Genomic DNA, 23,093 nt, shown 5'->3' with positions numbered 1-23,093 from the left:
CGAGTACCCGTTCCCCAACAATAAAGAACGAATCTTTTCCACGCTGGCATCTTCCTTACTCTGGTTTGACGAATTGTTCAAGGCCCTGTGAAACATATTTCTGATCATGTTGTGCTTTGTGGCTTTGGGGTGTGCTGAATCTGCATGAAGAACAATCCCCGAGTTAGTCGGTTTCAGATACAATTCTGTCTCTAGTGTCGCCTCCCCTGTGCTGGTAGTAGCTGCAGAGACCAAGGTGTCCAAGAAGGGGACCCCTCTTTCCTTGTCAGAATGATCCAAGGTAAACTGTATCTTTGGATGCAGACTATTTAGATACCGGAGGAACTCCAGTAGTTCTTCCTTACCATGTGTCCAAATCCCAGCGTAGTCGTCAATGTACCGCACTAGGAAGTCTGGTTTGTGGGCCGCATTGGAAAGAGCTTGTTGTTCCAGTCTATCCAAGAAAATTATTGCTAAGGGTGGAGCACACGGGTTCCCCATGGCAATGCCCTCTTTTTGACGAAAGAAATCTTCTCCAAACGAGAAAACATTATTCTGGAGACACTGATCTAAGAGAGTGCAAATGTAAGGTCATTAATCATTAATCAAAATGCTTTAATATGATCCTCGCACAAGCACTGAGAAACTAATGTGGTTGGGTTCAAGTCAAAGTCGAGCCCTGATTTTTTACAGCTTTTCTTAAAAACGGCACATCGTGCAGTGACGTTCTATGCATCAGTGGAAAGAGCATCAAAAGTTGTATATTATATTAACTTTTCACCTATATATCTTACTAAAGATAAAAGTTATAGAGGAATAAAGACGCTCCCATTGACTTTCCATGTTAAAAATTTTCATTTTCAAACGAACTTTATTAGAAAAAACGATTTCTGCCAGCTTAACGATGGATAACGGCATGTACTATGCTCTTTCCTCTATAAGATGTAAGAGTTTGGGCGAAATCTATCTCTAAAATTTTGTACAAAGATCGAATGAAAATGTCTCTGCAAAGTCTCGACATCGCCGTCCATTGACTTAACATGGGACACAACAAAATTCCAACTTTGACCTCGTGCAAAGACACGTTCCGAGATTCTGAGGGGTATACAGCGCACACGAGCGTGTACCTGAACGTGTTTGCCATAAAATGCTGGGAAGAAAACCACCTCCTTCTTGGCTCGTTTTCCCGCCATTGGCGATCGCGCAAAAAGTGTCCAAAACCCCGTTGACTTAACATGGGGAAAATGGAATCGCACGTGCCACGCGCAAAAGACTTCTTAGCGAGTAGCGACCGGTGCCATCAGGTAGATCGCCTCCGGGAGCCCATACCCTGAACTTTTTACGAAGATTGAACGATTCGTTTAGGCCCCGCTCAAGTTGCCCCAATTCGCTGCCAGACTTGCAAAACATAGCCCGGACAACGACCGGTCCGGTTGTTTTTCAATAGAAAAACACAATTCTAACGAATAGTGTTTGTCTTTTCAAACAACCTGCGGTTACCCGCCTCCAAACGAGAGGATGAGCCTTGCACGTGCAGACCGGAGTCGGTGTGCTACGGACTGGCGTGCACGGCACCCTATTCGCCGGTCTATAGCGGTGTGCCAAATTTGAGTGCAATCGACCCGGCCGTTTTCGAGATCTGGAAGCGACACCCTGCACGTGCGCACGTGCAGCCTGGGCCCCAATTGACTTGTGCACGGCACCCTACTCGCCGAGCCCTAACGGTGTGCCAGCTTTGATCACAATCGGCCCAGCCGTTCTCGAGATCTGGAAGCGTCACCCTGCCCGTGCGCACGTGCAGCGGCACCCCAACCGTGACACATGGAAATGCATTGCGCGGCGGGTGCCTACATCCATGCAAAGGATCAGCGCAATCGGCAAACTAACTACACAGTTATTAGACTTGTTACCGAACTGACACCTCTTCGTTTTGCACGTGGCACGTGCATTAGGGGTCACCCATACGCATCGAGAGTAGCACACTACGTTTGGGAAAGGAAGAAACTATCCCACACAAAAGACCGCGAGTGAATCGGTCAAGCGGTTGTGGAGATATAAGCTTTACAAAGGCACCCCCACGGCAGCCGACTGCTAATATTTAGCAATAATCAGTGTCGCATCCGCACACGGGAAGCATCGCCGTCACCTGTTCGTATACTCTAATGTGGTGGGGTTCAAGTCACAGTCGAGCCCTGCTTTTTTACAGCTTTTCTTAAAAACGGCACATCGTGCAGTGACGTTCTATACATTGTTGGAAAGAGCATCGAAAGTTGTATATTTTATTAACTTTTCACTTTGGTATATCTGCAACGTAAAAAGTTATTAAGCAACAAAGACGCTCCCATTGACTTTCCATGTTAAAAATTTTAATTTTCAAATGAACTTTATAAGAAAAAATGAGTTTTGCCAGCTTAACGAAGGATAACGGCATGTACTATGCTCTTTCCTCTACAAGATATAAGAGTTTGGGCGAAATCTATCTCTAAAATTTTGTACAAAAATCGAATGAAAATGTCTCTGCAAAGTCTCGACATCGCCGTCCATTGACTTAACATGGGACACAGCAAAATTCCAACTTTGACCTCGTGCAAAGACACGTTCCGAGATTCTGAGGGGTATACAGCGCACACTAGCGTGTACCCAAACGTGTTTGCCATAAAATGCTGGGAAGAAAACTACCTCTTCCTTGGCTCGTTTTTTCCGCTATTGGCGATCGCGCAAAAAGTGTCCAAAACCACGTTCACTTAACATGGGGAAAATGGAATCGCACGTGCCACGCGCAAACGAATTCTTAGCGAGTAGCGACCGGTGCCATCAGGTAGATCGCCTCCGGGAGCCCATACCCTGAACTTTTTACCAAGATTGAACGATTCGTCTAGGCTGCGACCAAGATGTCTCGATTCGCGGCCAACTTTGCAAAACATAGCCCGGAGAACGACCGCTCCGGTTGTTTTTCAATAGAAAAACACAATTCTAACGAATAGTGTTTGTCTTTTCAAACAACCTGCGGTTACCTCGGTCACCATGGTTATTCCAAGATCTGGAAGCGACCCCTACACGTGCGCACGTGCAGCTGCACCCCAACCGCGGCACATAAAAATACATACTTACTGACTTGTGCACGGCACCCTACTAACCAGTCTCTAGTGGTATGCCAAATTTGAGCACAGTCGGTCCAGCCGTTCTTGAGATATGGAAGCGTCAGCCTGCACGTGCGCACGTGCAAACTGGGTCCCATCTGACTTGTGCACGGCACCCTACTCGTCGAGCCCTAACGGTGTGCCAACTTTGATCACAATCGGCCCAGCCGTTCTCGAGATCTGGAAGCGTCACCCTGCCCGTGCGCACGTGCAGCGGCACCCCAACCGTGACACATGGAAAGGCATTGCGGGGCGGGTGCCTACATCCATGCCAAGGATCAGCGCAATCGGCAAAATAACTACAGAGTTATTACACTTGCTACCGAACTGACACCTCTTCGTTTTGCACGTGGCACGTGCATTAGAGGTCACCCATACGCATCGAGAGTAGCACACTACGTTTGGGAAAGGAAGAAACTATCCCACACAAAAGACCGCGAGTGCATCGGTCCTGTGGTTGCAGAGATATAAGGTTTGCAAAGGCGCCCCAACGGCGGCCGACTGCTAATATTTAGCAATAATCAGTGTCGCATCCGCACTCGGGAGGTATCGCCGTCACCTGTTCGTATACTCTAATGTGGTTGGGTTCATCTAATGAAACAACAACCTGCGGTTATGAAGAAACAACCTGCGGTTTGACCTCGGGTCAAGGGCAGGTCAGAGCCCCTCATGTCATGAGGTTGGTCGAATGAGGTCATATCGCATATCAAGTTTCAGCACTTTGTCGCCGGCGTGATTCGAGCTATCACGAAAAAACCATATGGGAGGAGGCGGGTGCTGCCCCCTCTGCCGGCGAGGGTTAATCAATATTGACGCAATGGTGACGTCACGGTCGCCGTCGACGTCACCATTCGAATCAGAGTCAGTGACTTGTGCCGAATATCAAGTTTAATATTGATGCTTCAACGGATCTATATCAGCCAAATACACCTCACATTCCTTTTTACTCGCTAGATGGCAGAAGCGTCAAACGCCTGAATGTATGCTGTGCCGCAATGCTGGCTCTATTGTATATAACCGCCTAAATGAATGGCGGAGTAATGAGGGATCCGGGATAACCACTATCTCTTTAGAACTGATGACTCGCACGAAACTGAAGCTTTTGAGGACGATTATCGAGTGTGGTAAATGCGTCTGGCATTTTCAATCCAAACATTCCGTTTTACTCGCTAGATGACGCAGAAGTGTCAAACGCCTGAAAGCATGTTGCGCCGCAGTGCCCCCTCTTCCGTATGTAGCCGCATGAATGAAGATTTAAGCGCAATCGGCGCAGCCGTTGTCGCCGGTGTCAGGTGTGTGCCTACATAGAGGTCCAACCATGCCGCTGAAATTGATCTATCATACAAAGCTTTATAACAATGCGCGTAGTAATTTTATTAACAAACGCAAAAAAAAACTAATAGGTGTGGCTACAAGCGCCCCCGCCCCAATCGGGCGGAGGTTATTGTGTTTTGGTAGCACTCACCGATTGTTTCCTGGTCTAGTCTTCTACAGCAATCACAGACACAGTTCGATTGCGGCCAACCATGCAAAACATAGCCCGGTGAAGGACTGGTGAAGGACTGCTCTGGTTGTTTTTTTTTCAATAGAAAACACAATTCTAACGAATAGTGTTTGTCTAATGAAGAAACAACCTGCGGTTACCCGCCGCCAAACGAGAGGATGAGCCTGGCACGTGCAGACCGGAGTGGGTGCGCTACGAACTGACGAACAGGACAATCTACTAACCACTCTAGAGGTGTGTAAAATTTGAGTGCAATCGGCCCGGTCGTTTTCGAGATCTTGAAGCGGCACCCTTCACGTGCGCACGTGCAAGCTGGGTCCCAACTGACTTGTGCACGGCACCCTAGTTGCCGGTCTCTAGTGGTGTACGGAATTTGAGCTCAATCGGCCCAGCCGTTTTCAAGATATGGAAGCGACCCCTATCACGTGCGTACGTGCAGTTGCACCCCAACCGTGACACATGAATATACATACTAACTGACTTGTGCACAGCACCCTACTAACCGGTCTCTAAAGGTGTGCCGAACTTGAATGCAATCGGCCCAGCCGTTCCTGAGACCTGGAAGCGTCACCCTGCACGTGCGCACGTGCAAGATGGGTCCTAACTGACTTGCGCACGGCACCGGTCTCTAGCGCTGTACCAAATTTGAACTCAATCGGCCCGGCCGTTCTCGAGATCTCGAAGCGTCACCCTGCACGTGCGCACGTGCAGTTGCACCCCAACCATAGCACATGAAAAGGCATGGTCCGGCGGGTGCCTACATCCTTGTGTAGTTTCAGTGCAATCAGCCAAGTAATTACCGTGTTATTGTCATTACAACAAAAGTGACACCTCTCCGTTTCACACGTGTCACGTGCAGTAGGGGTCACCGGCATGCATCATCCATAGTAAATACTTCTAAGAAGGGTATACGCTACCCCACACAAAAAACCGCAAGAGTATCGGTCCCCTGCTTGCGGAGATATAAGTCGTACAAAAACGTCCCCACGGAGGCCGGCCGCTAATATTTAGCATTAAATCGCATCCTTCAATGGGAGGTATCCCCGTCACCTGTTCGTATACTGTCTGAGCAAGACCATATATAGGTGTGAGCTCAAATCTCGGTAATGTCGTGCTTTTTTACTAAATTTCTCAAAAACGGCACAACGTGCAATAACGCTCTATATATCATTGGAAGGAGCATCAAAAGTTGTATATCCTATCAACTTTTCACTTAAATATATCTTCAACGTACAAAGTTATTAAGCACCAAAGACGCTCCCATTGACTTTCCATGTTAAAATTTTTCAACTTTAAACGAGCTTAAAAAGAACAAACGAATTCTGACAGCTTAAAGAAGCATAACAACATGTTCTATGGTCTTTTCTTAACATGTCCTGAAGGTTTAAACAAAATCGTATCATATAATTTTGTACAATGAGCGAATGTAAATGTCTCTGCAAAAACGCCCATTGACTTAACATGGGGAGCGAAAAAAGTTCAACTTTGACCTCGTGCAAAGACACGTTACGAAGTTCTGACGTGTATACCGCGCACACTGGCGTGTACCGGAACGTGTTTGCCATAAAATGCTAGGAAGAAAACCACCTCCTTCTTGGCTCGTTTTTCCGCCATTCCCGATGGCGCAAAAAGTGCCCCAAACCCCCATTGACTTAACATGGGGAAAATGGAATCGCACGTGCCACGTGCCACGAGGTTTTAAGCGAGTAGCGACCGGTGCCATCAGGTAGATCGCCTGCGGGAGCCCATACCCTGAACTTTTTACGGAAATTGAGCGATTCGTCTAGGCCCCTGTCAAGTTGTACTGATTCGCGGCCAGACTTGCAAAACATAGCCCGGAGAACGACCGCTCCGGTTGTTTTTCAATAGAAAAACACAATTCTAACGAATAGTGTTTGTCTTTTCAAACAACCTGCGGTTACGCAGGTTGTTTGAGCAAGCACCTCTGTGAACGCAGCAAAAACGCCCGCCGCCAAACGAGAGGAAGAGCATTGCACGTGCAGACCGGGGTGGGTGTGCTACGCCGCCAATTGCAAACAAACGACGCAAAAAAAAATCGGCACCGCAAAACAAAAAACAAAAAAGCACCGCCCGCCCGCCCACCGCCAAACATCGCCGCCGCAAAACCGCCCGCATCGCACGCGCGCCCGCCGCCAACCGTAAAACGCCGCAAAAACGGCCTCCCGCCGTCAAACGCAAAAACCGCAAAAAAGCGCCCGGCCGCCGCCAACCGAAAATAAACCTTATACCGAAAACGACGCAAAAACAAAACCACCCGCATCGCGGCGGGCGGGCGATGGGCGAATTTTTCCATGGGCGATTTTTTTAGCCAAACTCAGACTCGGGCTCTGAGTGGCGAGTATTCATGAGTGGTATTCATCATTAAAGGGACCCTCCCACCTTAACATTAGATTTGAGTTGAGATAGCCAAAATGGGGTCCCTGGCTCACAATTACCGGTTTCGGCACTCACAACATCGAGAAATGCCTTAAATCGGAAATATTGAATTTCAAAATTGCAGCATTTTGATTCAGAGGGGCTAATGCTTAGGAATACCCCTCTGAATGTGTGACGTCAGCGCAGATATCTAACGATTTTTAAATGTTTGACTAAAACGTTTTGTAGCACGCGGTGGTATATGCTATTTGCGCGCAACATCTGCCGCAAACGCCGCACTTCTAAAATAAAGTCGCTAGAAACAGCGGAGATCCCAAAAAGTAAACAAAAGTAAAAGTCTAATATCTTGAAAACCGGTGAATATTTTTCGGTGAAATTTGGTAGATATTCGTTTTCGCTCTTTCTGAACCGAGCGACATCACTTTCATGCCAATTCATAAACTTTTTTGAAGGTGGGAGGGTCCCTTTAAAAAACCTCCCCTCAGGTATGCAAGGTGACCACATATGTCTCCATGTGCATACACTACACACCTGGAAAGCCTGTAATGTAAGTAATGTGTCTCGTGTGTCTATCTATGGTTTCCGATTTATGTACTCCACCAGCCTGAAAATGGCGTCACAGAGCAAACGTCACAGCAGCCGTCACAGCAGTCGAAAACGGATTGTATTATTTTGTATTTAATCACCTTTTGCTGGCGTCACAGTCATCGGTGACGTCATTACTCGCGTCTCTCGGCGCTCTGACACTAGTAATAAGCCATTGTTCATAATGTTCTCGATAAATTCGTGTACTGTGCATCACGGTAAATAGATTTCTGCGACGCTGGACGTGGCCGAAAAAAAGATGAAGCGGAAAGTGAGTAAGTAAGACCTACCTGACACACGGGACAGTTGTTTTGAACATCACCAGTTGAACCACGAGGCAGATCCATACTAACGAATAGTTTTCCATCTCTTGGTATATTAGCCGTAGGCTAATATTCCAGGCAGCGGCACGAGGAGCCGGATGGAGGAAACATGGATGCACGCTTGGTAAGGGCAGGATTGTATATTAGGACGTGAGATTTACCAAAAGGCATCCACGCACCGCGCTGCCCGCCCTTGACGCAATTAGCAAGTAAGTTGGCTCCAAATGTGATAGCCAAATTTCAATTACGTTAATTCAAGTTCGAAAGATGATTGGTGTTACTAAAAATAAGACTACGTCAAGAGCCCGTTACGATGTAACGGAAGACAAACCAGCCACTCCACACCTAGGCAGTTTTCACACGCATTCCTGCATTCACACTCGTCATTTCGTGCACCGGCCTGCCCGCTGCACAACGTAATATTTATGGCAACTATACTGTCTAATGCATGATTGTTGCTCCAAATGGTTATCTTTTTCACAGACTGGAGTGTGTTTTACATGAAAATATAATGTGGTAGATGATACCTGTTCACCACTAAATGTGTGAAATGTTCAAATCATGTTGGTATGTGGATAAGAACCGAGACTAGGAATTTAAAGTGTAGAAATGTTCGGTGGCTGCTGGACGCATCTGCAACTGAGCTCATGGTCCTAATCATCCGCGAAAGCGACGAAACTACAGGAATATCACGATAAAGATGCGCAGTACCGTGTATGTTCATGGCATACAGCTGCAAGCTAAGACAAAACTAGAAAGTAGAAACGATCTTTGGGTAGAACAAAAATGAAGCACTACCGATGCAGAACTACTTGGAGTCACAGGAACCAATGTGTCCAACATATCAATCAATTAACATACTAAGGACGCATGTGTAAGGACGCATGTGCAACTGTAATCCCTCTTGATCGACTACAAGAATGGAAAGAAAAGGCCAACGGAGTAAAACTTCACCATGTGAATCTGTGTATAACAACTAGGATTCGTGATCAAGTATGCACAACAGGTGTGAGGTGAGAATGCGTTGTTATTGCGATACCACATCAACTGATACCATATTGCAACTGCATTTTGCACTCTTTCTTGCATATTGATAAGATCAAAAGTAAGGCGATAATGTGGATAAGTGTGTTGGCCGATGTCGAAGACTGACGGTGATTACGAACTGATTGACAGGCGACCGGATTGACGGTGATGTGCCTGACCGATCGTTGGGGTGCATGTCGCATCTGATGTCCATGGAAAACGGCAAAGGAGAAAACAGGACTATGGTGAAGGGCTGTTCTAACAACACATGAAACAGGAATGAGCACTAACACCTGCCAATGAAAGCAGTGAAAACAGCGAAACTGCCTGTTTATCCTGCCATGGTGCTAATGCCCAAAGTCAAGTTTTGTTTGTGTGTGTGTGGAAAGCGGTAGGGCGCTATACGCTAAGCTATCATCCGTTTTAGCTTTGGTATCACAATACAAGTATTAGGTGCTCGCACACTACTGCCAGTAGTACAGTCGGTACTGAGTAGCCCGCAGCTAATAACAACCTGATATTTCCTTCCTCCACAAACGTAAATGGCGGCTAGCATTTTGGAAGTGTCTTTACATGATGAGTCTGATCGACGATGATGAATGAAATAATCATTTGAATTCGTTGAAAGATAACGATGTCCGGGTCACAACGAAGTGACTTAAAACTTGCAGGATGAAGAACTGATGATTGGGCCGATGAATGTGGCTTGTGCTGCAGCCGAGGCCTGTGGAGACGGCAGACCGGTGAGGTACAAATGGAGCAAGGAAACGAGACGTGAATGTACACCAAGCACAATGATATTTAGCTATCATAAGCGTTGACAATGGTGAATAGTCGAGCTGTTTGCCATGTTGGACATTAACATCATAGTCATTGCAATATCAAGCTCCCCAAATTGTCATTAGCTTTCGCAGCCCAAGTCCAGTATTGAGTGCTCAAAGAACTTGCCAAGGCAATATAGTTGTGAGAAGCCCAAAGTTCATGGACGCGGATGATGACATTTGCTTCTAGCAAAAAGTAGACGACGTCCAGCGCTGTAATCGAGCAGTGCCACTGCCAGCAACGGAGAAGGTTTGCGAAACAAAATAATACCGGGAATTCGGTTAGATGGTTATGGGATGGACCATATTAAGGCATTTAGAATATCCCGCGCACGGTTTCCTGAAAACCTGAAAATCGTAGATAGTGGGAAAACCTCAGGGGGGCGGATATCCGCCCCCCGTCGGTGCGCGGGATATATTTGATTGATATGTGTAGACATTGCTTTAAAAATACAGTAAAACACTGAAAACCAAAGCAACGTTGGAATGATTTTCCGTAGGTATGCGTTTAGTTAGCCAAGCAAACAAAGTCACAGGCTCTTGCACATATTACAGAGTGCTCCGGCACTGGTGTAACAAACAACTCACTTGCACTGGGGTTCTGGCTCACAGAGTAGATCCAACAGATAACAGGTCGCATTCAGCATTGCGCCGGACACTATACTGAAAATGTTGACAAGTGTCTGTCAGTAAACGCAAACATCAATCCCAATAGATAGGTACATGAAGACGATGACAAACATGTTGGCATTGTGTAGGAATGAGGACAGTAAATGATCACACAAAATGTAAAGCATTCTGCAACGTGTTGACAATGGACATTCAAATATGAATTCATACCAGCCGTACGCAAGTGTCTTCGAAAATGTTGATCTCTTGATGGTGATGGAGAAGGTTTATCACGTCCACAGGCTTCAAGAAGTCGATCCATTGTCCGCATATTGTTAAATTTGGTCAAGATATGTCCGTTTTCAACGCATGCGTAAACCGATGGCGAGAACATTTAGAACGTTTGAGCATGTGACTGAAATACTCAAAGACACAAGTTGGAGGAAGGAGCAGGCGAAAAAAAAAGAAAGATAAGAACGCAGTGTATGAGCATCGTGTTCCAGTGCTAAAAATGCAACTGAGCAGGAAATGCAATATCATGTGTGGATCGCTCATGAGTGTGAACACATGCTTACATAGATGCAAACCTACACTATTACGAAAACATGACTGCTTTTTACGAGTGATTAACTGCTACATTCAGTGGACTGCATCATGTGGTACATGTTTGCGGGCGGAGCATGTCTACCGAATTCATTGGCAATTCAATTAAAACAAACACAGACATACGTAGAACTAGATGATGAGAGCTTGTGTAAGCGGGTGCACAGGTGGCCAATGTATATCTGCAGATAACTAATAGCTAGTGACAAATAAAAAAGTGCCAGCAACGGCCAGCGCAATGGGTGCTCCCTGATCGACGGTAAAATCTTCAACGGTATCGACGGTAAAGACGACTGGTAATGCACCTGTGAAAATAGGAGAAGCAGCGGATGATTAGCTGACATGACGGCAAGTCGAAACGAATCGTCGAGAAAATATAATATGTCAAGTCCGCGGATTTCTAAGCTTATGATTTTTCAATTTCGACGACTGAGAGTGAAAATGCATTTCAGATGAGATATTATATAAATTTTACTAAAACCCTTAGAAGTCAATAGGCAGAGGGCTACAAGCCTACTTGATTCCACGTTGAATACCCACCCATAAAGGTCAGTTCATCCGAGTATTACCAAATACTAACGTTTTGTAGGCATACAATACCGTAAAAACGTTTGGAATCTTGGAGCAGAGCTGTTCGTTCAGCTAACAGCATCCTTTGATAAATAAATAGGCCGGAGGCAGAAACTGGCACTTGAGAGTGCAGAGGCAGTCATCACACAGTCCCAGAAGACGTGACTGGACAAGGCGTCCAAGCGGCGCCTGGTCATACACGTTGCCATTGGATACTGCGAAATCAGCCTGCAGGCACATAAGGACAATGAGTTAAAGTTTTGAACACGCTTTTCGTTCCCTTGTTGCATTATGAACGTATATCTGCTGATAGGTGCCATAGTTTGTCCTAAGTTCGACCCTCACTGTAAACGTCTCTTCGAACACAGCACGAGAATTGCTAGCTGAATTACTAAGAAGAGGAAAATGGTTGTCGCACGTTGAATTTCACTGATGAAAAACTTTATCAAAGTTATTTCTTTCTGGCTCCTATTTCCCAGACCCCTCAGGCCTCAGCTCGTATTTGCTCATATTTACAACCCCACAGGGATAGACGATTTGTCAGGAGTGATAACTGAACTAATTAATAAATCGCACCGCGTTTAACACAACGGTATCAATGGGCGCTAACCAGTTTTCTCAGTAATTCTCGTGCTGTGTTCAAAAAGATGTTTACAGTCAGGGCCGAACTTTAAAAAGAAAACGAACTATAGTAACTGTCACCTAAGTGACAAATAAAAAATTACCAGCAACGGGAAGTACAATATGTGTTCCGTGGTCGACGGCAAAATCTTCTACGGTATCGACGGTAAGGATGACTTGTACTATACCTGTTGACATAAAGATGTAACGGATGATTAGTTAACATGGCGGAAGGGCGAAACGAGTCGTCGCGAAAATATCATATGTCAAGTCAGCGAATAGTTGCTTATAGCTTATAGTTGTATATAGTAGTTACAAGAGTATAGTTGTGACATCCGATGGTGGTGAGTAAAATGAATTGCAGGCTAGACACACGATAAATATTAATAAAAAGTACGTAAAGCCAATAAACAGAAGGCTAGAAGCGTAATTGATTCAACGTTGAATGCCAGTAACTAGGAATAAAGGTCATCCTATTCGGGCATCAACGCGTCCAGCAAATATTAACGTTTTGTAGGCATACAATACCGTAAAGCGATTTGGAATCTTGGAGCAGAGCTGGTCGTTCAGTTACCAACATCCTTTGATAAAGAAATAGGCCGGAGGCAGAAACTGGCACTTGAGATTGCAGAGGCAGTCATCACACAGTCCCGGAAGACGTGGCTGGACAAGGCGTCCAAGCGGCGCCTGGTCATACACGGTTGCTATTGAATACTGCGAAAACAACCTGCAGGCACATCATGACAAGGAATAAACGTTTTGAATAGGTACGCTTTTCGTTACCTATATGATCAAACATGACATTGACACTATGACCGAATAAAACAAATCACCTCCAAACGGTAATAAACGTAATGTTTTTGTTTATAAAAAATCAGGTTTAGTAGCGTGTACCATTATGCTCCCATTCCACTTACTGGTCACAGATCCAAACTCATGAAGCTCCTAGATGCCGTTCATGATGACGAGTGTGTTCAATGAAGCTTCTTCTGCTGCATGATGCACTGGTATGGTATGGTATGGTATTTGTAGCTTACGGGCCACCACAGCGTCCTGTATTTGGGCCCGGTTCTGTCGTCCGTCTTCGTTGTTGGTCCGTCCGTTGTCTTGAAGTGTCCGTCGTCTTCTTGGCTCGTAAGGGTGGGCTGAGGGGTGGGACTGGGTTCCTAGCTATCTCCTCCCGGGTAGCCGGATTGCCCCTTCTATTATTATTTTTTTTGTTTTTTTTTTTGCCATTTTGCCATTCTGGGGTCTTTTATTTTGATTCTCATTGTTTTGAATATTGTTTTTTCTTTTTGGCTTCTTTTTTGGCTTTTTTGGCTTTTTTGTCCTTGGCTCTAGGGGAGGAGATTTACAGGTCATTGATCAGCCCAGTGTTGTGTCTTTAGTGGATGAGTAGTGTTGTTAGCTCGGGGTGTAAGTCCCCGAGCAGTGTTGTGAGTGTTAGTGGGATGTTGGCGTCTCTGCAGTATGTTTGTATGTGTGTCCTGTGGTGTTGGTATTGTGGACATGTGAGTAGCAGATGTTTGACAGTGATGAAAGTGTTGCAGGTGTTGCATTTCGGTCTCGGGCTTCTTGTGATGATGTAGTTGTGTGTGATAGCGGTGTGTCCAATGCGAAGTCGTGTGATAGCCCTCTCGTTTTTGCGTGAGTTCATGTTCTTGGTGTGCCAGTGTTCTATGCGTGGTTGAATGCATCATGCACTTCTGGACAGTGATTGATATCCGACTTGCTTGGGCGAGTGTATGCGAGTGATGTGTAGTGGTGACCAATTGTACCAAAAGAAAATGACATTGAGAACATGATTTGCAAGCGCAACATGCGGCACAACTCACGTGCATACAACGACAAGAAAAACAGGAAAGTGTCGTAAATGACGCCATAAAACATTGTATGGCCTACAAATATATCCGCAACGCAATGCTGGCTTGAGCTAATTCAGTACCTACTTTCGCGGGAACACTTTAAACTCATGTAGGTAATGTTCACACGACGCAAAACTCATATACAAACATACAACACTAAAAACACAGAACACGGACATTTTGTAGCAGTATTGCATTGTATCAGCAGCGAGGTGGAAAACTGGCGGCACCTTTGTCTCCAACTACGTGCCAGCGGTGCAATAGGCAGCTGGCATTCAGATCTAGCAATAATGTGTGCTCATGATGTTAGTGGCAACTGTGAGGAGGATGAAACAATTCTGAATTTGATAGGACAAAACTGTCTGGCCAATCTGTTCCGAGCACAACTCACTTTCCCTGGACATGTAGAGTATGTGTTGCTGTGAGTTACTTATCAGATGTCACATCGCTCTGCTTATGGTAGACCTACAATATGTGACTTGCATGTAAACCCTGCCAGCAGCATGAAGTTTCGCACAACAAAACTGTTTTCTCTGTGTGGGCTTGCATATTTCGTTGGCAGCAGGCAGGCACAATGCGAGTTCCATACACCACTGACTACATGCACTCATGCACGTATTTACTTGAAAACTAGTACCTATGCACTCATTCACTAAATTACTTGTAAGATGACACGCACATCCTCACATACGCACATACATACCCACACACCCACATCCACCCTTACACACTCACAGGCACACATGCTCACAAATACCAATCATTCAGGGTTTCCGATGAGATGAAGTGTGTCTACTGTTTTCTGCCACATTACGTCATCACCTAAAAGGATCGAATCAAAAGTATCTAGGGTTAAGAAGCATAAGCAATTGCTGACACATACTTGTCACTTACTTCTAATATGCCCTACTGCAACCATAAGATTCAGTTGAACCACTTTGCTCATCTTTACTTTCAAGCTGACAATCAGCATTGACGAATCAGCATTGGTTTGGCCTTCATGAAAGCTTACGTCAATAGCGCAAATAAATAACTTGCTTGTGGACGAATGGCTTTTAGTATGAATGCACATAGGTAAAGTGAACTGCGCACATGCTGTGACAAACTTTTGTTTGCCTAGTAAGAAAACAGTAGACACACTTGCTAGTTTGGATAAAGGGATATTCTCGTGCGTGTAAACGGTTAATATATTCGAATTTGAGGTTGACGAAATGTCAACGGTTGTTTGTGACGAACGGGGACTATATAGTAACAGTTACTGAAGTTTGGAGGACGTATCGACTGCTGAAATAATGTTTGCCAATGAACAAGAACATCATGCGATAACATGATTAACTATATACGTTATTTCCGACTAACATTGCGTCGTAGTTTCGGATATTCCGAATGGCACTTAAAACCTTAACAAATACTTTTGTTTTCGGCCATCGTACAATGCTTGAAACAGTGCCTAAAACAAACAGTCAACGTCCGTAAATATAGTCTGGTGCAGTATGTGCACTGAGGGTATTGAAAACAACGCTCCTCAGGACATGGCACGCCCGACATGCAGGTCATCGAGAGTACAGTATGACGAGAATATCCCTTTAGTTGTCTAGAAGTTGAAGGTCTTGAAGTAGAAGGTCTTGAAGTTGAAGGTCCGCGGAGAAAGCTCGCCACCGTAGACACTATAGCCGGGGATAACAGCAGCAATTGAAATTGCGTTTGGCAAATAAGTGATGATGAGGCACAACTGCAAATGCAAATGACCGCCTTCCATTAGCAACGTGCTATAGTAACATAATTGGCAGAAGAAAACAGCTCATTTGTAGCCTCATTTGACGGACATCTGTTGAAGGAAATATATTTTCTTTTAACCTTTAACAAGTCCGCAAACTTTGTTGTGGCATGAGCGATTAAGCGCTACAAGTTGAAGCATGATCTAACGAAAAAGGAAACAATACCTAAGCTCATGATGCATAGACAGCTATGCACTGAGATTCCGGATGCGGCAGTGAAAGCTTGTGTCAACTGACGCAAGGTTGCAATGCTATTTACCGACGAAAAACGCGATTTTGAAGCATTTTCCTGGATGAAGTGAATGTAGACTCAGACGTATCAGGCAATAGTCTGCTTGGATAATGATAAATATCAATTAAAGAGAAGCTTTGCACTCACTCATTGTGCAAATGTAGCAGCCTAATAGCATTTACATGAATAAACTCAATTTTATCTTCAATTGCTGCCGTGATATCTTATCCCCGACCTTGCCTCGCACATGACGACCCGTGGGGGGAGTCTGGTATCCACCGCCAGCAATTGTGCACACTGGTTCGGTGGACTGGACGTAAAATGACGCCACTCTACAACAGACTCGTGATCTCCGAGTGAGATCGATCTCCAAGTGAGACCTGGGTTTAGAGGCGCTCTAGCATGGAAAGCTCCTCAAGGCTCCCGTCGCGTGCCTCGCAAATGATACGAGCCATACGCGCCCCCCGGGATTTTAGCCCATGCAGGCTGTTTTTTTAGATGAAGTCTCCACTAACGTTACGTCAGCTTGTGCGTCACCAGTTTCAACAACGAGAATAGTTTATGTTTGGATTAGACGGATGATATGCTTCCTAGCAATGTGGATACATAAATGAACTGTCAGGTAAGCTGAAGCCACCAAAGGTAGATTAGATATCGAACAAGTTTTGTGCAAATTTTATTGCACAGTTTTGTTTTTAAAACAAAGAATGCATTATGCAGTCATTGCTTCGTGCATTCCATTGGAAGCAAAGCTTCTAATCATCGTCTGCAAGTGAACTGATGATTTTAAGAATGGACGGCACCAAAGTAGGACACCGGTATTTGACAGAATACGTTAATTAACACAAATACGATTAAAGGGACCCTCCCACCTTCAAAAAAGTTTATGAATTGGCATGAAAGTGATGTCGCTCGGTTCAGAAAGAGCGAAAACGAATATCTACCAAATTTCACCGAAAAATATTCACCGGTTTTCAAGATATTGGACTTTTACTTTTGTTTACTTTTTGGGATCTCCGCTGTTCCTAGCGACTTTATTTGGAAGCAATAGTTCGGCAGCTCAAAGCAACATATACCACCACGTGCTACAAAACGTTTTAGTCAAACATTTGAAATTCGTTAGATATCTGCGATGACGTCACACATTCAGAGGGGTATTCCTATGCATTAGCCCCTCGGAATCAAACTGCTGCAATTTTGAAATTCAATATTTCCGATTTAAGGCATTTCTCGATGTTGTGAGTGCCGAAACTGGTAATTGTGAGCCAGGGACCCCATTTTGGCTATCTCAACTCAAATCTAATGTCAAGGTGGGAGGGTCCCTTTAAAGGGACCCTCTCACGTTAACATTAGTTTTGAGTTGAGATACCCAAATTGGGGTCCTTGGCTGGAAATCACCGGTTTCGACACTCACAACATCGAGAAATGCCTTAGATCGAAAATATTTAGATTCAAAGTTGCAGCACTTTGGATTCAGAGGGGCTAATGCATTTGGATGCCCCCTCTTAATGTTGACATCACCGTTTTACTTAAACTTTGGTAAGACAATTTTTGCCATGGTTTTATAGATACTAAATTGCGCGTGACATTTCCCGCGCTTTCAAGATACCACATTATTGCTTCCAAATGACGTCATAGGAACAGGTAAGGCCCCGGAAAGGGAAAAATGTTGAAGTCTTATGTCCAGACTGGTGTTTGATTCACCGTGATTGAATCGATTGGATTGAATCAAACAAAATTTGTTGAATCAAAAAGGTTTTATTCACCGTCCGGATGGTTTGATTCACAAGCCATGATTGAATCAAACGCATTGGGAATCAGGGTTGATTGAATCAAACAAATTAACGATTCATGAACCTTTAAAAAATGAAGCGAACATAGTTCATCAACAAATGTTAACACTACTGCCATGTGATGATAGTTGCATACCAACAAAAAGAACACAACAAATACAATACTATCCCTGATATTTATCTTTATTTTTAAATCGAATCAAAAAAGAATCGTTCAATAACTTTTTGGCTGAATCAAACGTGAATCATTCCTTTTTTATTCTCTGAATCAAAAGGAATCGATTCACCAAATTTTTGGAAGGAATCGAACAGTGATTGAATCAAACAAAAAACAAATGAATCAATGATTGAATCGATCCAAAAAAGGTGAATCAATAACCAGTCTGCTTATGGCCCAACAAAAACGAGCAATATTTTAAGTGAAATTTGGTGGATATTCATGTTTGTTCTTTCTGAACCAAGATACATCTCTTTCATGCCAATTCGTTAACTTTTTCGAGGTGAGAGGGTCCCTTTAAATTTGTTATTTGAATCAAGAGGTGACGCATGTCGCCGCACGAACGACCCAGCCAGCCTGCCTTCGTGGTTAGCGTGGGAGCTCGGTCCACAACCACGGCGATGATGCCCAGCTGTGGAGCCGTACAAGCACAGGCGCAAGACTAAGCAACCACGGGCAGATCTTCTTTTCAATGTGTGGTGTGTGCACGCCACCACACTCCCCAGCAACAGGGATTTACTATGCAGCAAGGGCGGGCAATCGGAGAGATTGCCGGTACGGCGGACAGCCAGGTGCCCACACCGTACCAAAGTAGATATGCTGGGATTTTTAGCAAGCCCTTGGTCTCGAAGGTCTCGAAGTCTCGAAGAATCTCGTCGGTGTTGATGGCGGACAATCTACCAATTGGAGAGATTGCCGGTACGGCGGACAGCATGGTGCCCATTCCGTACCACGTCGTCTTCGGCCCATGTCTCGAATAATCTCGCTGATGTCGATGGCGGACAATCTACCGATTGCCGGTACGGCGGACAGCATGGTGCCCATTCCGTACCACGTCGCCTTGGGGCCCAGGTCCGGTCTCGAAGAGTCTCGTTGATGTTGATGGCGGACAATCTACCGATTGGAGAGATTGCCGGTACGGCGGACAGCATGGTGCCCATTCCGTACCACGTCGTCTTCGGGCCCAGTCTCGAAGACTCTCGTTGATGTTGATGGCGGACAATCTACCGATTGCCGGTACGGCGGACAGCATGGTGCCCATTCCGTACCACGTCGGGGGCCCAGGTCTGGTCTCGAAGAGTCTCGTTGATGTTGATGGCGGACAATCTACCGATTGGAGAGATTGCCGGTACGGCGGACAGCATGGTGCCCATTCCGTACCACGTCGTCTTCGAGCCCAGTCTCGAAGACTCTCGTTGATGTTGATGGCGGACAATCTACCGATTGCCGGTACGGCGGACAGCATGGTGCCCATTCCGTACCACGTCGGGGGCCCAGGTCTGGTCTCGAAGAGTCTCGTTGATGTTGATGGCGGACAATCTACCGATTGGAGAGATTGCCGGTACGGCGGACAGCATGGTGCCCATTCCGTACTACGTCGTCCCGGCGCCCAGTCTCGAAGAATCTCGTTGATATTGATGGTGGACAATCTACCGATTGGAGAGATTGCCGGTACGGCGGACAGCATGGTGCCCATTCCGTACCACGTCGTCCCGGGACCCAGTCTCGAAGAGTCTCGTTGATGTTGATGGCGGACAATCTACCGATTGGAGAGATTGCCGGTACGGCGGACAGCATGGTGCCCATTCCGTACCACGTCGTCCCGGCGCCCAGTCTCGAAGAGTCTCGTTGATGTTAATGACGGACAATCTACCGATTGGAGAGATTGCCGGTACGGCGGACAGCATGGTGCCCATTCCGTACCACGTCGTCCCGGGACCCAGTCTCGAAGAGTCTCGTTGATGTTAATGGCGGACAATCTACCAATTGGAGAGATTGCCGGTACGGCGGACAGCATGGTGCCCATTCCGTACCACGTCGTCCCGAGACCCAGTCTCGAAGAGTCTCGTTGATGTTGATGGCGGACAATCTACCGATTGGAGAGATTGCCGGTACGGTTGGCAGCGTGGTGCCTTACCGTTACCACAGCGAGCTGGACTCTCTTTGCTGACAGCCATGAGCCAGTGAAGCATGTTGCGTTGGACAATGTGACATCACTCTAGATTTTCCGTGTTATCTAAGTCAGAAATGTACGGGATGCTTCCAAGAAGTACCCTGAATAAATGATAAATTGAAATTACCATCGTATTTTAGAGAGCATCAACCGTGGAAAGCCACAAATATGTTTATTTCATTTTAGATAAATTTATGTATATTTTGCATGTCCGTGATGCGATATAGACTTGGGTCATTCCACATGATACAACATCTGGCCTGTCGCGCATACTGTTTATCAAAATGTTTTGAAAATCTGACGGAGTGGCGTGTAAAGGCGCACTTTTAGTAGTTTATATTTGCTTAGAATAACCTACTTATTGAATTGATGAAAATGTGATGAACGCAATTTGAGTAAACACTACAAAGTACAAATCTATGTAATCTTGGGGAAATTGGGCCACAATTAGTGCACATGTTTCAAGGTGAAACGATGCGGCGAATAAAAAAGAAAACATTCCATGCTTATAATTTTGTCCCATGCCTTCGAAAACCCGCCACTAAAACTGATAAACAATGGCCAAAAATAGCCAAACCAGTCAACTGTGCATGGCGAGCAGGCATGCAGGAGTGCCCTTCCAAGCCCATGTGACCCGATTACGTTAATACCAGTTTAATTCTTGCCCACTGGGCCACACCACTCCCCGCTCCTATGAAACAAACAACGTGGCGTTACTTAAAATAATATATGTCTGCAAGGACCAAAAATAAGAAGCAACAGTACACGACTGTATTCAACCTCACCTAACTTGATGTTTTTGAAACAAAATCTGGCGCCAGTTTAAAACACGGAAAATCCATGAGCGATGCGTAGTGTCCACTTTTACGAGATGCGGCGACCCTTACCACGCCGGCCCCGACCAGCAGACGTGGAGGCTGGCCGCTTAGACGGTTTGGTGGTTGTGGGTCGTCGTCGTCCACGCTGTATTTTACTGCGCACAAGACAGCAGTGTTGCCGTGAGGTGAGGTATATATGATCTGCAAGGATCAGTGCCTCGTCCGTCTGCGACATTTTCTGGATGACGTGCTGTACGTCACTTACAGACACGTTCACTCCCTTGGCATGCAGCTCGTCGCACACAACAGAGGCCACGTCGCGTGTGTGCAGCCGCCTCCAAGCCACGTGGACAGCGTCTCCGATGACATTATCGGCGCTACTCCACTGGCCGTCATCCTCGGCAGCCACAAAGTGACGCCACGTCTTTGCGGCATTGATTTTCATTTGGCGCTCGAAGATCTCGGCCTCCAGCACGTCTGGATTCAGACGCTGAACTTGAATCTCCTCGACAGTTGGCCACTGGTCACTGGGAATGTGCAGGTGATGTGGGTGTCTGACACGCGACACCACCACCGTCCAGAACCCGGGCGTCTCTACCCACGCTTTCACTTTGGCCACCACTCGATCCAGCGTGGCGCCCTGGCCTTTAAAGCCGGTGAATGCGCTGCCGCCCTCCAGCGGCGGTCCAACACGAAACTCGGTCCGACTCTCTTCACCGCCGCCTATCGCCCGATTGTTTTTGCCCTTGTCACGGGCGCGCTTTACCATCCGTATTGGCACCAGATCGTCGGCATCTTCGATGCCGAGGATATTTGGGCCACGATTCTCGGTGTAGTTTGGAACACGCACCACAATGAACTCGGGCAGATGAGGCGGGTGCTTTGGCGTGTGAAATACCAGCTGGACGGTGCTAGACGCCGCGACCAGCTCGTCGAGACGATGCTCATCGCCGTCGACCGTGTGACCGTTGACCTTCACAATGACACTGCCCACGGGAACCTGGTACATACGCTCACGGTCCGAGGCCGGCGTGTCCAGCGGAGTGGTCAGCGTGACGCCACTGGTTCGCACCCTTTCTCTGTACTCACAGCTGGACAGTGTTACCTGCCAGTCATCCTCCAAGTACAGCGGTCCGACGAACTCGACGTGAGCGCCATTGAACAGACCGACACTGGGTGCCACGTTTTCCAACAGCATAAGCGGCAGACCACTGCACGCAAAGAACACTGCCGGTATGCTGCGGAACTCTCTGGGTGACACCTTTTGCAGTCGGGCTGCTTTTTTCGTCGGTAAATGCTGTGCGTTCACGGCCATTACCGGCGTGTCACGCTCGTTGGCGAAGCGAACGAGCGCCCTGGCGTTGTCCGACTCGACGGTAGCACGATTCACGGCCAGCTCGCTGAACCAATGGTTACCGTGCAGTGTGACAGCGCCGGCCCAAAGTGGATCAGCAGCCATGTGCTCGGCGGTGGCCGTGTTGTCGCGGAGCCACTGCAGACTGGCGTGTGTCGCCCTGCCGTAGCGGAACGATGGAATGATCACCTTTGTGAAATGGTCGGCTAGCTCGTCGTTCTGGACAGTGCGCCGCACTTCATTTAAGTAGACGGTCTCGTAATCGCCGTCCAGTGCTGCCGCACGGAAACGAGCCACCGCACGGCGCTCACCATCATTGAGCGTGTTCGGCTCCCGTGAAGCGGCGTGACTCCACGCCGCGAAGCCGTCCACAGTTTCCAGCGCCGGCATACGAAACACCTCACGGAAGGCGAGCATGCCCAGCCGCGATGCCTCGCAGCAGTCTTTGCCGTCGTCCATTCGCTGGCGGAGACTCCACACAGGACTGTCGCCGATCGGCAGTATCTGTGCCGGGTCACCGACAAGCACGACGCCGATGTCGTCCAAATTGATGCCGGCCTCCTCGAGTCGCTTTACTATCCAGCGCATCATCCTGCGCTGGATCATTGAGAACTCGTCGAATATGAGAAGACCCAGCTCAGGACCGAGCCTTTCACACAGTGATGCGAACTGTCGGCTCTCGGCCGGCAAAGGGTCATCGCCTACTTGACCGACTCTTATAGCAAAGAGACGGTGGATGGTGGTCGCACCGTGTGCCATGTGGAACGATGCGCAGCCCGTTGGCGCCGAAAGTTTGACTACGTCAGTCCAGTCGGCCTCATCAGAGACGAGCAGCTCGTTCAACTCGTGCACGGCAGAGCGCAGCGTAGTCGATTTGCCCGCGCCAGGATCACCCAGCAGGAAT

At 46.7% G+C, this 23,093-nt stretch overlaps 1 protein-coding gene and 1 long non-coding RNA gene across 4 annotated transcripts in view; both read right to left on the bottom strand.

Annotated features, from left to right (window-relative positions):
• Positions 1-23,093, bottom strand: part of LOC122386891 (cytochrome P450 4V2-like) — a 126,257-nt gene that overhangs the window by 38,288 nt on the left and 64,876 nt on the right. The window lies entirely within an intron of this gene.
• Positions 10,743-16,949, bottom strand: LOC122386893. Of its 3 annotated transcripts, none has more exons than XR_006257446.1 (4): positions 13,096-16,949; positions 12,283-12,905; positions 11,557-11,785; positions 10,743-11,292 (listed from the first exon to the last, which is right to left on the bottom strand). It is a non-coding gene; the product is annotated as an uncharacterized LOC122386893 (long non-coding RNA). The 3 variants fall into 3 exon arrangements; XR_006257445.1 differs by having other exon boundaries at positions 11,588-11,785; XR_006257444.1 differs by lacking the exon at positions 10,743-11,292 and having other exon boundaries at positions 11,400-11,785.

The sequence above is a fragment of the Amphibalanus amphitrite genome, unplaced genomic scaffold (genome assembly GCF_019059575.1).
Source record: "Amphibalanus amphitrite isolate SeventyFive unplaced genomic scaffold, NRLGWU_Aamphi_draft 000266F_arrow, whole genome shotgun sequence".
NCBI lineage: Eukaryota > Metazoa > Arthropoda > Thecostraca > Balanomorpha > Balanidae > Amphibalanus > Amphibalanus amphitrite.
Note: the sequence above shows the minus strand (reverse complement) of the source record. Positions and strands in the feature narration are given on the sequence as shown.